The sequence below is a fragment of the Gadus morhua genome, unplaced genomic scaffold (assembly GCF_902167405.1).
Source record: "Gadus morhua unplaced genomic scaffold, gadMor3.0, whole genome shotgun sequence".
NCBI lineage: Eukaryota > Metazoa > Chordata > Actinopteri > Gadiformes > Gadidae > Gadus > Gadus morhua.
In genome coordinates, this window is record NW_021964146.1 from 17,123 (window position 1) to 28,183 (window position 11,061).

Sequence of the window (11,061 nt, forward strand, 5' to 3'; positions counted from 1 at the left end):
ATAGTACCAGGTATTTTAACATTGTTTAGTTTTGATTAAAGGAAAAAACTTACCATAGAGTAGTCCTCCGTCTTCGTTGGTTCATTTTCGTACGGTAACTATGAAGCAGAAGGGAGGGAATTGTAACTAACGCGTGTGAGAGAAATACCGTAGAGCTACTTCGAGCCCCAGGCTCTCTGCGGGTCTGGCTATCAGCTCTGCACTCCAATCTCTCTGTCGAGCTTGATAGGGTCAAGTGGGCGTGGCCGGTGCGACATAATAGTTCCTCCCTCCACGCTTGTCTAAAGGTGCTGCCATCTGTGCCTGGAGTAGTTATTGCAGCTGATGTGTTCGATCCTGCTTCCTAGTGGCTATGTGAGGGTTGTGCAGCTTATGTGTTCGATCCTGCTTCCCAGCGGCTATGTGGGGGCAGCTTATGTGCTTAAAATACGTAACAATATCATTCTAAACAAATACAAAATGGTCACCAAATACAAAATGGCAGTCATGAGGCAAGATGTAACCCGTGTTACATTGCTTGCAGATGGGGACCGTCCTGGAGTCTAGGGCTGGCCCGAATGCCATTTTTCAGGCTCCGAATACTCGTTGGTTTTTCCGAGCGAATATTTGGATGCTCATTCCAGAAAAAAACACCATTAAAAACAACATAAATAATCCCTATATACTCCCTGGAACTGATTTTGACAGTATCTGTATATTTTGTTGAAGATTTAATAGCTTTTGAACGTTAATTAATAGGCCTAAGTAGGAACGTCCGCCGGCGCCCGACTATCTGCGAAATGCGGACGTCGTTGAGGTACGCCGCACGCGGACGTAATTGAGGCCCACGCTGTTGGTGGGCGGGGATTACCAATTTTTCAGTGCTACGGCTCACGCCTAGGGATAACCCAATAGCGATAGCCTTAAAAGGCGAAGCCTATACGACATAGAACTCTCGGGTACGTCCCATAATCCATCAAGAACCCTTTCTTCATATAAGGTTTCCATGGTTGGTTTACCCGCATAGTTGTTCATCCTTATTCTTCGTTGTTCGGTTGGCGTCCGGATAGGCAAGATTTTTCGTTGTTCGGTTGGTGTTAAGCTAGGCAAGATTTTTCATTGTTCGGATGACGTTAAAATAGGCAAGATTTTTCGTTGTTGGGTTAAGGTTAGGGAATAAGGATAAAGGATTAAGGCCACGTTTATACGTAGCAGGGTATTTATAGAAACAAATATTTTCCCCCCTCCGTTTTCAAAAATAACATTGTGCACACAACATCGTTTTCAAAAAAGTTGTCGTTTACATCAAAACGCATAAATACGCCGTTGGGACATTATAACTATGCCAAACCTATGGGTGGCAGTGTAGGGAGAAGGATAAAGCCATGCAAGCCAATCAGAATCCTCAGAATCAACAACAACGAATAACACGAGCGTCTTCCTGTAACAAACAAACTGTAAACATAGGGCGCTCATATGACGTTAAGCATTTCCTGGCGCATAATGTGACGTTTCAGAACCTAAAACCCCGTTTCTATCCGTTGACACGACAACACGTAACCGGCGTTTTCAGAAATCTCCACTTTGGCCGGAGTTTTTATAAATGATCGTTTTCTGTGACAAAAACTGTTTTCGTGTAAATGAGAGGCCAAACCGTGTGAAAATATCTGCGTTTTCCCTTTGTGTAAACGGAGCCTTAGATTTAGGTCAGTGGTCGGGATAAAGACTCGGGTTAAGGTTAGGGAATAAGGCTAAAGGTTAAGGTTAGGATTAAGATAAGTGGTTGGAATCAATAAATTCGCTAAAAGGGCTAAATACTAGGTCCGGGTTCACCCTCGGCCTAGTCCCTAATGTGGGCCAAAATTTGGAAATTTGCAAATTCCTGTGTTCCATACACCGCACAACCCCAGGAAATGCTAAAACAATTACAAAATTACCTGCACCTCATACACAGCATAGTACCAGGTATTTTAACATTGTTTAGTTTTGATTAAAGGAAAAAACTTACCATAGAGTAGTCCTCCGTCTTCTTTGGTTCATTTTGGTACGGTAACTATGAAGCAGAAGGGAGGGAATTGTATCTAACGCGTGTGAGAGAAATACCGTAGAGCTACTTCGAGCCCCAGGCTCTCTGCGGGTCTGGCTATCAGCTCTGCACTCCAATCTCTTTGTCGAGCTTGATAGGGTCAAGTGGGCATGGCCGGTGCGACGTAATAGTTCCTCCCTCCACGCTTGTCTAAAGGTGCTGCCATCTGTGGCTGGAGTAGTTATTGCAGCTGATGTGTTCGATCCTGCTTCCTAGTGGCTATGTGAGGGTTGTGCAGCTTGTGTGTTCGATCCTGCTTCCCAGCGGCTATGTGGGGGCAGCTTATGTGCTTAAAATACGTAACAATATCATTCTAAACAAATACAAAATGGTCACCAAATACAAAATGGCCGTCATGAGGCAAGATGTAACCCGTGTTACATTGCTTGCAGATGGTGACCGTCCTGGTGTCTGTTACGTATTTTAAGAACATAAGCTGCCTCCACATAGCCTCTAGGAAGCAGATTAAAACGCACAAGCTGTATTACCCTCACAGAACCACTAGGAAGCAGGACCAAACATATAAGCCATAAATACTATACACAGCCACAAGGGGAGCAGGACCTTACTGAAGGCTGCAATAGCTGCCTTTAATTAAATAATTATATTCAAGGAGCAAGGGGCCAGAAGTGTGTTTTTTATGGGACTGTAGATAGAAGGTATCCACTCCCGTCTAGATCTAATGTTTGTACCGTGTTGGAGACATATTACATGTGCTGAGTAGTTCTTCAAGGAAAGGGTTCAAATCCGGGATAGCTTTTAAGAGAGTTTATTGTTAAAGTAGGCATGTTTCGGCATGATAAGTGACTATTGAACGAAAGTCTAGGAATCGTGTCGAACACGTGTGAGAGATAATAACTCTGGCTACTACGGGACATGGGCAGAGGCCCATGTCCCCTCGCGGGTGTCGCTGAAAATCTCTAAAGCTCTTCGCCTCGTGTGCACAAGTAGAGTCCGTCAAGTGGGCGTGGCCGGGGCGAAGTAAAGGCTTTTGCTTCTTCATATTGTTACGTATTTTAGGAACACAAGCTGTATTTCCCTCACTTAACCAATAGGGGGTAGGACCAAACATATAAGCCGTAAATACCATACATAGCCACAAGGGAAAGCAGGACATTACTGAAGGCTGCAATAGATACTTTAGCCACAGAGGGCAGCACCACAGACCAGGCGAGGAAAACCGAGGATTACGTCACACCGGTTCCTCTCCAAGTCTTCCGGTCCTCGCTGAGTCCATAAGAAGCCTCCAGCTCGTGGAGGCAGATCAGAACTCTCTCGGCAGCGACTAGACATAGGTGGGTTTATGCCTGTGATCAGCTAGGAGAATACGCTCGCACGTGCTTAGAACACATCTTCAATCTCTCTTTACTTCAGAGCATCAGTTTACCATACCGAAAATACTTTATACAAATAAAGTCTCTTTAAAGCTATTCCTTTGGATTCGACCCCTCTTTCCCTGAAGAACATTGCAATATATATATATATATATATATATATATATATATATATATATATATATATATATATATATATATATATATATATAAATAAATAAATAAATAAAGGTGCTGCTATCTGTGGCTGGAGCAGCCTCCAATAAGGTCTTGCTCCCCTTGTGGCTATGTATAGTATTTACGGCTTATATGTTTGGTCCTGCTTCATTGGGTCTATGTGTGGGTAGCTTAGATTCTTAAAATACGTAACAATCCCTCCTTGGTCATCTCAGATGACCATACAATAATATTTTAAATCATAAACACCATTTACCACACCGAAAACATAATCAAAGTAGGAAAAATCATCAACACCATCAACCGTGTGGGAGAAACTCTACCGAATAGAGAAAAACCACTACGCGTTCCCGATAATACTGAAACGGTATTCACATTGTGGGTCTCATTGGAAATACAGGTCATTATTTAACAATACAACAATGAACATATATCTTGTTATCATACAATCATATGGTCAAACAGCACTCAAACAAAAGTATCCATAGAAATCCTGAGCTAACACTTTTGGTTATGTGCTACAAGGTCATACAATTTTCAACATGTGCAAAAGTAAAGTAAAAATTGGTAGTCATAATACAATTTTAAAAATTCTAAATGATTCATAGGCTAGCATGGATATGGGTGGTTCAGGTGATCTTCGTGTATTGCATGTGGGTGGTTTTGGGCGTTGTTATTATCGTAGCCATTGTTTCTTCTGTCGCCGTCGGGCCTGTAATTCATGAACCCAAGACTCGTCCCTCCTTGTCAAGGGCTCAGCTCACAAAGAGGTTTATTTTACATCATGGGAGCTTCCAAACAGGTTCTCCATCGTCGTCGTGTCAGCAACAGGTGGCCTGTAAACAACCGTCTCAAAGAAGATCAACAGTACCATTATCAATGCAGCGATACAGAAATAAAGGGTTGCACTCGCAACCAAACAATACTATATAATAACAAACAACTCGTCTTGGTGGTTCAATAATTAATTATTCAAATAAATCCGGGATATTGATTATCTTATATACAGGCGCTTCTACTAGAATAGTATAGGTGTTGACTATTCTACATATTACAGCTGGATAGGGTCGGGCCCCTCAGGTGATGTCTCGTCCACTTTCACCGGATCATATCTGATCCCCATGTAAGCCTGAATGGCACTTGGCGCTTCTGTAGCGCCCACTGCTGTGGTGATCAGCCGATGCAGTAGCCCTCGTGCGCAGGGAATACAACGGCAGCCGGCTACAATTAACACGGTTACTGCCATTATTTCCGCGACGGGCACTGACTGGATCATGCCTTTCCACCTCCCAAACATATTCTCCATCCATCCTGTCAAAGGGTCATAATGCCGGAGTTCTCTGCCTATTCGAACCTGAGGGATTGTAATCGTGCCAGTGCCCTGGCCACCAACACATCCGGAGCTGTGTTATTGGGGATAAAAGTACAACATGTTGTGACTATCACATGTTGTGACTTCGATTTGGAAGTCGAAAGTCGGAATTGGGAAGGTTCCAACTTCCAAATCGACATATGTTCAATGGTGATACTTCCAAATCCCAACTTCCAAATCTACATATGTTCAATGGTGACACTGACAAATTCCATCTTCCAACTTCCAAATCGACACATGTTCAATGGTGACACTGACAAAAATTCCAAATTGGGCAGTGTAAGGTCTGGCTGAATCTGGGTGACACTGACAAATTCCAACTTCCAAATCCACACATGTTCATACTTCCAACTTCCAAATCGACACATGTTCAATGGTGACTGACAAATTCCAACTTCCAACTCGAAATATGTTCAATGGTGACACTCTGACAAAAATTCCAAATTGGGCAGTGTAAGTTCTGGCTGAATCTGGGTGACACTGACAAACTCACCGTTGAACATACAGTATATATAGATTCCCGAGCAGGCACCTTGCTCCCTTCTTCATCCACTCGACGGGCTTCCATCAAGTCTTCAGGGCTTGGTGGTTGCGCACTGGGTTTCAAATCAGGAGTGGCCTTGTTGGTGTCCATATTGCGATGTTCGGCCGTGATCTTCGTTCTCTGGGTTAGGGTTAGGTACGGACACAAGGCTTTCTTTGTGTTACGGGCATTTATAGATCCAAGTGTGACCGGCTGAATCTGCGTTGTGTTTGCCTGCAGTCAAAGTGTTCATTTTGTTTTGCTAAATCCAGATTTTTTTTTCAGTCATGATCTTTTGTAATTGGCTGCAAAGATAGGGCACACAACATAGGCTTGGGTGCCTTCTTGGGGGCTCTTCTTGGCCGCTTCCTTCTTGTAATAACAGTAATAACAGGTTTTGCAGTCATATAGATATTCAGAGCTCTGAGAGAAGATGGGAAACATAATCCAACAGGAAAAGGCTTGCTTAACAAAGCATGGAAAATGAGATTTACCTGTCGAAAGAACAAAACTGCCTCGTCACATAGCTAGAATAACTACTGTATTAAGGAACAGCCTATAAAATAAAAATACACAAGGATGCACAGAAAACATGTACCTTTAAATTGCACTGATAAAACTATTTTCCATCAACTTAATAAGAAGAGTGAGGTTACAAATTGTAATTACATTTGACAAAGTACTCATTCTTAACAGACAATTCAATTAAACTTTGAGTAAAGTCACCCTAGACCCCTGAATCAAATTTGTTACCATCGTCCCCCGTAACCAACATTGGTATTCATGCAGGTATTCATTCCTGCCATATTTGAATGGCAGGAATGAATACCTGCCATTCAAATAGCCTATTCACCCCTCTTATACAGGAGCCTAGAGCTGAAGACTATCGTCGTCGTTACCATCGTCCCCCGTAACCAACAGTTAAGAGGCACCAAGGAATGAATACCTGCCATTCAAATTGCCTATTCCTCCAATGCCTCCCAATGCTTCCTCTTGATTCACCAATCTGATTCAAAACTAGAACAAACCAAACTCCCATAAGATATTCAAGTAATTTCAAATAACACAATAGGGGATTATCACGCTTCCTGGTTCCGGTGGCGGGATTTGTCTTCGTTGTGCATGAACACTTCCGGCGCACTTCCACCATGGCTGAAACAAAGGCGAGATGTCACTGCTCTCTGTTCCACTTTGTACATCTAACAAACAACACCAACCCTACTTAAGTTTTCATGGATTCCCGACTGAAATGAGTCTAAGGAAGAAGTGGATTCAAGCGGTTCGCCGGGATGAAGGGCCAAACTTTAAAATAAAACAAGGTAGCATGTTTGTTTGTAGCCGGCACTTTAGTGAATCAGACTACAAACGCTACAGCTAGCAACCAACCGGGGTCACACCAAGTGACTGAAAATCGGGTCTTTACCCTCCCGTTTCCAGTGGAACAACTGGGGACTGCCAAGAAGGGGGTCTGTTTATAAAAGAGCATCAACTCGCTTAGGCCATGACGTTCACCCATCCCTTCCTCTGGAGCAACCGCTGCCCTGTGAATAAGAGCCGATGGAGGAGATCTCAGCTTCGGTGGTGATGACAGAACATGATTTCGGTTCTGCTCCTAAACCAGGTTTGTCAGTGTTTGTTAGTGTTCTGAAATATTGGCTTACTATTACCCCATACTGTTCTTAAACCACCTACCTGACAGGATGTACTACCTATGGTTTAATCACAGAATGGGCTATAAGTAGGTTATACCGAGGAGGTAGGTCAACTTTTCAGAACTCAGGCACAACATGTTTAGTCTTATTAATGTCCCAGCATTTGACCAAACCACAATGTGAAAAGCTTCATCACAAGTACAAATGTTGCATTTTATATCTTACTTAATTAATTGTAAAGGTGAATATTGAGCTATAAAAAGCAAAATTTAAAAGCAATATTGAGCTACAAAAAGCAATTTCTTTAGAGGTCCAAACTGCTTCCAATATGCAAGTCACAGCCAAAATCTGGGTTAGATGTTTTAATTTCATCGCATACAGGTGCACTGGATGCTGCTGCTGTAAACATACAGCAATTGGAAGAAACAGTCAAGGCGCTGATGAGAGCTGTCACAGCTGAAAGTGCATTTTCACAGATTCTGTGTCTCAGACGCGGACATCCTTTTTTACACCAGATTCACGTCAAGAGATGTTTTTTGTGACTTCTGGGAGGTTATTCAACCATCTGCCTCCATGTTGGTTTATTGGTCGAAAGCTCAGAAAAGAAACAAACATTTGAACCCATTTCTCCCAGTCCAACGTGTAGACTGCAACTGGTTGAGTTTTTTCTCTTCTGCTGCCGGGTTGCTGCAGGCCTGCAAGAGAAGGTGCTGGCTGACATGTTTCAGGTCAGTGTGTCCACTGTCTCCCATGTTGTTATACCGTGGGCCAACTACCGTTACCTGCTCCTTGGCTCCCTCCCCATCTGGATGAGTAAACTGCAAGTCAAGAACATCATGCCAAGATAATTTGTGCAGTACAGTCCAGATGTTCGGGTAATCATCAACTGCACCGAGGTGCAGTCGATGATAACCCGAACATCATCTTACAAGAACACAACAACCTTTAAGGCCTTGATTGGGATTGCCCCTTGTAGTGCTGTGACTTTTGTGTCAAGTCTCTTTACCGGCTCCATCTCCGACCCAGAGCTGACTGAACGAAGTGGACTGCTGGATTTACTGGAGCCAGGAGATGGCTGCATGGCAGACAAGGGTTTCACCATCGAGAAGCCACTAGCTGATCGTGGGGCAACGCTGATTATACCACCCTTCAAGATGACAGGTAGGCATGAAAGGAATGAACATTTCAAATTAAAACTTTGACCCAAATGTGACCATTAAGATATGCAGACAAATGTTTAAGATGGACTGAAGCACTCACAATAATATTACTAATTAATTTATCTCTAACCACTGCGCAGTTCACTGAAGAGGATGCTCTGAAAACACAAGCAATCGCTCGACTTCGAATCCTCGTAGAAAGAGCAATAGGCAGAGTCAAGGAATACCGCATCTGGGAACGCACTGTCCTTTCACCTTGTCTGCGACAGTCAATCAGCTGTGGACCGTCTGCTGTGTGATGACCAACTTCCAGGGACCACTTGATTTAAAAGGCTACATCCCTGTTGAAGTGTTTCTACTCAAACATGTACCTATAAATGTTAAATATAATATATAAATATTAAAACGAGAGGCACTGAACATTTGGAGTGGTCCCTTCATTTTTTCCGGAGCTGTAATTTTGTACACTGAAAACATTGTATATATTGAATGACATGTAATGTAATTGAATGAGAAGTCTTTCATCTATAATCAATTTTAAAGTCCAGTCAGTCCATCCTGAAAGTATTCAAATTAAGGTTAATATATAATGCAGTAAATGATGTACTCAGAAAAAGAGAATGAATTAAATCCTTTTATTCTTTCAGTTCCTTTATTCATTCAGTTAATTTCACATTCATTTCACTTTCTGCTGAAGATACACATTCATATATGTACCAAAGAAGTACCAGTCTACCTTATTTTTCATCTCTTATCCTTTCATCCCTCCAGACTGAGCTGACGCCAAACCGACGTTAGCATAAGCCAACCTACCTAGCGTAAGCTAGCTAGCAGACACTCGCATTAGTAGTCGTTATATTTCTCGAAAAATAAACAATCCCTTGTCCAGTTTGGAGCGGGCTGTTATGGAGTGTTGTTCGGTAAGTCTGTGAACTTCAGAAAACGTGACTTTGGGTACATTTACCAGGGATGTCGTGAAAGTGAACTGCCGGTCCTCCATCATCAGTTCGCCAGAGTGATGAGTGGTTCACCGGATGTCACAGTGCACAATGAACACCGAATGCGGAAGTACTACGTATCAGCGTGATAATCCCCTATAACTTAGACCTCACCCGCAGAGGGAGTGAAAAAATAACGCCAGACCCAGAGCTTTACAGTGTCAATATACACGTTACAAAATGAGACCCATTCTACTGACTCAGTGGGACAGATTGCACCATCCGGAGATTTCACATCAAAGATGTGAGGATGAGAATGTGCTGCTAATGGCTGCGGCTGCCCACTGTGAACCTTGCACGTAGTAAGTTGGTGTGACAGTGATGAGTTTGTTTTGTAGTTCTGGCTTGGACACTGCACAGTGTCGAACAGCTCACGAGAGATGTACTCCTCCGGCACCCGATAGGTTAGGGTTAGGTAAATTAAAATATCTCATGGATCTCCCCACGTCATCCGACGACTTCGCAGTTAGGATAGAGGTCCAAGGCAAGGCACTGGCCGGCGCATGTTATTCTTGGTCTTAATGTCCTCGTGTACTTTGACCCATTCTTTCGAATGAAGTAGTTTTCGTTTCCAGTTTGGATTTTTTTCAGGTTGGTACGTTATTCATATTGTAGTTTGGTTCTTTAATGTTGGCATTTGTTTTTGGTTTTATTCAATGTTTTTGTGCAAAAGATTTTACTTTTTCTTTTAAAGTTTGGTTTATATTATTTTGAAAAATCTCTTCAAGAACTGCAGGACATGTCATCAGTTGTGGTCCCCGGGATCATAGAGTGTTTCGGCCGTTATCACAAGACACTCTCACCCGAGGGTGGCCCCCCCGAGGTCAATCAACTCTCGGGAATGTCCCACAACCCATCAAGAACTATTTCCTTTTATAGGGTTTCTATGGTTGGTTTAGCTGTATAGTTGTTTAAGTAATTGTCATTATTACCGTTTTGTTGTTTACTGTTCTTTGTTTTTTGGTGTTAAGATGGGATAGATTTTTCGTTAGTGCTCCTCGGTTGGTTTTAAGATAGGATAGATTTCTCCTCGTTCGGTTGGTGTTAAAATGGGATAGATTTTTCCTTAGTGCTCCTCGGTTGGTTTTAGGATAGGATAGATTTCTCCTTGTCCGTTTGGTGTTAAGATGGGATAGATTTTTCGTTAGTGCTCCTCGGTTGGTTTTAAGATAGGATAGATTTCTCCTCGTTCGGTTGGTGTTAAAATGGGATAGATTTTTCCTTAGTGCTCCTCGGTTGGTTTTAGGATAGGATAGATTTCTCCTTGTCCGTTTGGTGTTAAGATGGGAAAGATTTTCTCGTTAGTGCTCCACATTTGGTGCCTCATAAGGCTAAAGATTAAGGTTAGGGGTCGGGATAGCCACTCGGGTTAAGGTTAGGGAATAAGGCTAAAGGTTAAGGTTAGGATTTAGATAAGTGGTAGGGATAGCCACTCGGGTTAAGGTTAGGGAATAAGGCTAAAGGTTAAGGTTAGGATTTAGATAAGTGGTAGGGATAGCCACTTGGGTTAAGGTTAGGGTATAAGGCTAAAGGTTAAGGTTAGGATTTAGATAAGTGGTGGGGATAGCCACTCGGGTTAAGGTTAGGGAATAAGGCTAAAGGTTAAAGGCCCATTATGCAACTTTTTTAGCCAAAATTACATTAAGTATGCAGGTTGAGAGTTATGCTGATGGTTCTGCATCGATTTCTGGGTCGATTGGTGGGTGTGTCATTTTCCCATGTCGCCTCTACAGTGAAAAAGCGCATATGCAACTTGATCTGCTCGGACAGGGACATTCCG

The 11,061-nt window shown here is 42.7% G+C and overlaps 1 long non-coding RNA gene across 1 annotated transcript; it reads left to right on the forward strand.

Annotated features, from left to right (window-relative positions):
* The first annotated feature begins 6,878 nt into the window (after window positions 1-6,878).
* On the forward strand, window positions 6,879-8,504 carry LOC115539241 (uncharacterized). The gene is made up of 4 exons (XR_003975776.1): window positions 6,879-7,092; window positions 7,505-7,851; window positions 8,150-8,284; window positions 8,424-8,504. It is a non-coding gene; the product is annotated as an uncharacterized LOC115539241 (long non-coding RNA).
* Window positions 8,505-11,061: the final 2,557 nt, after the last annotated feature.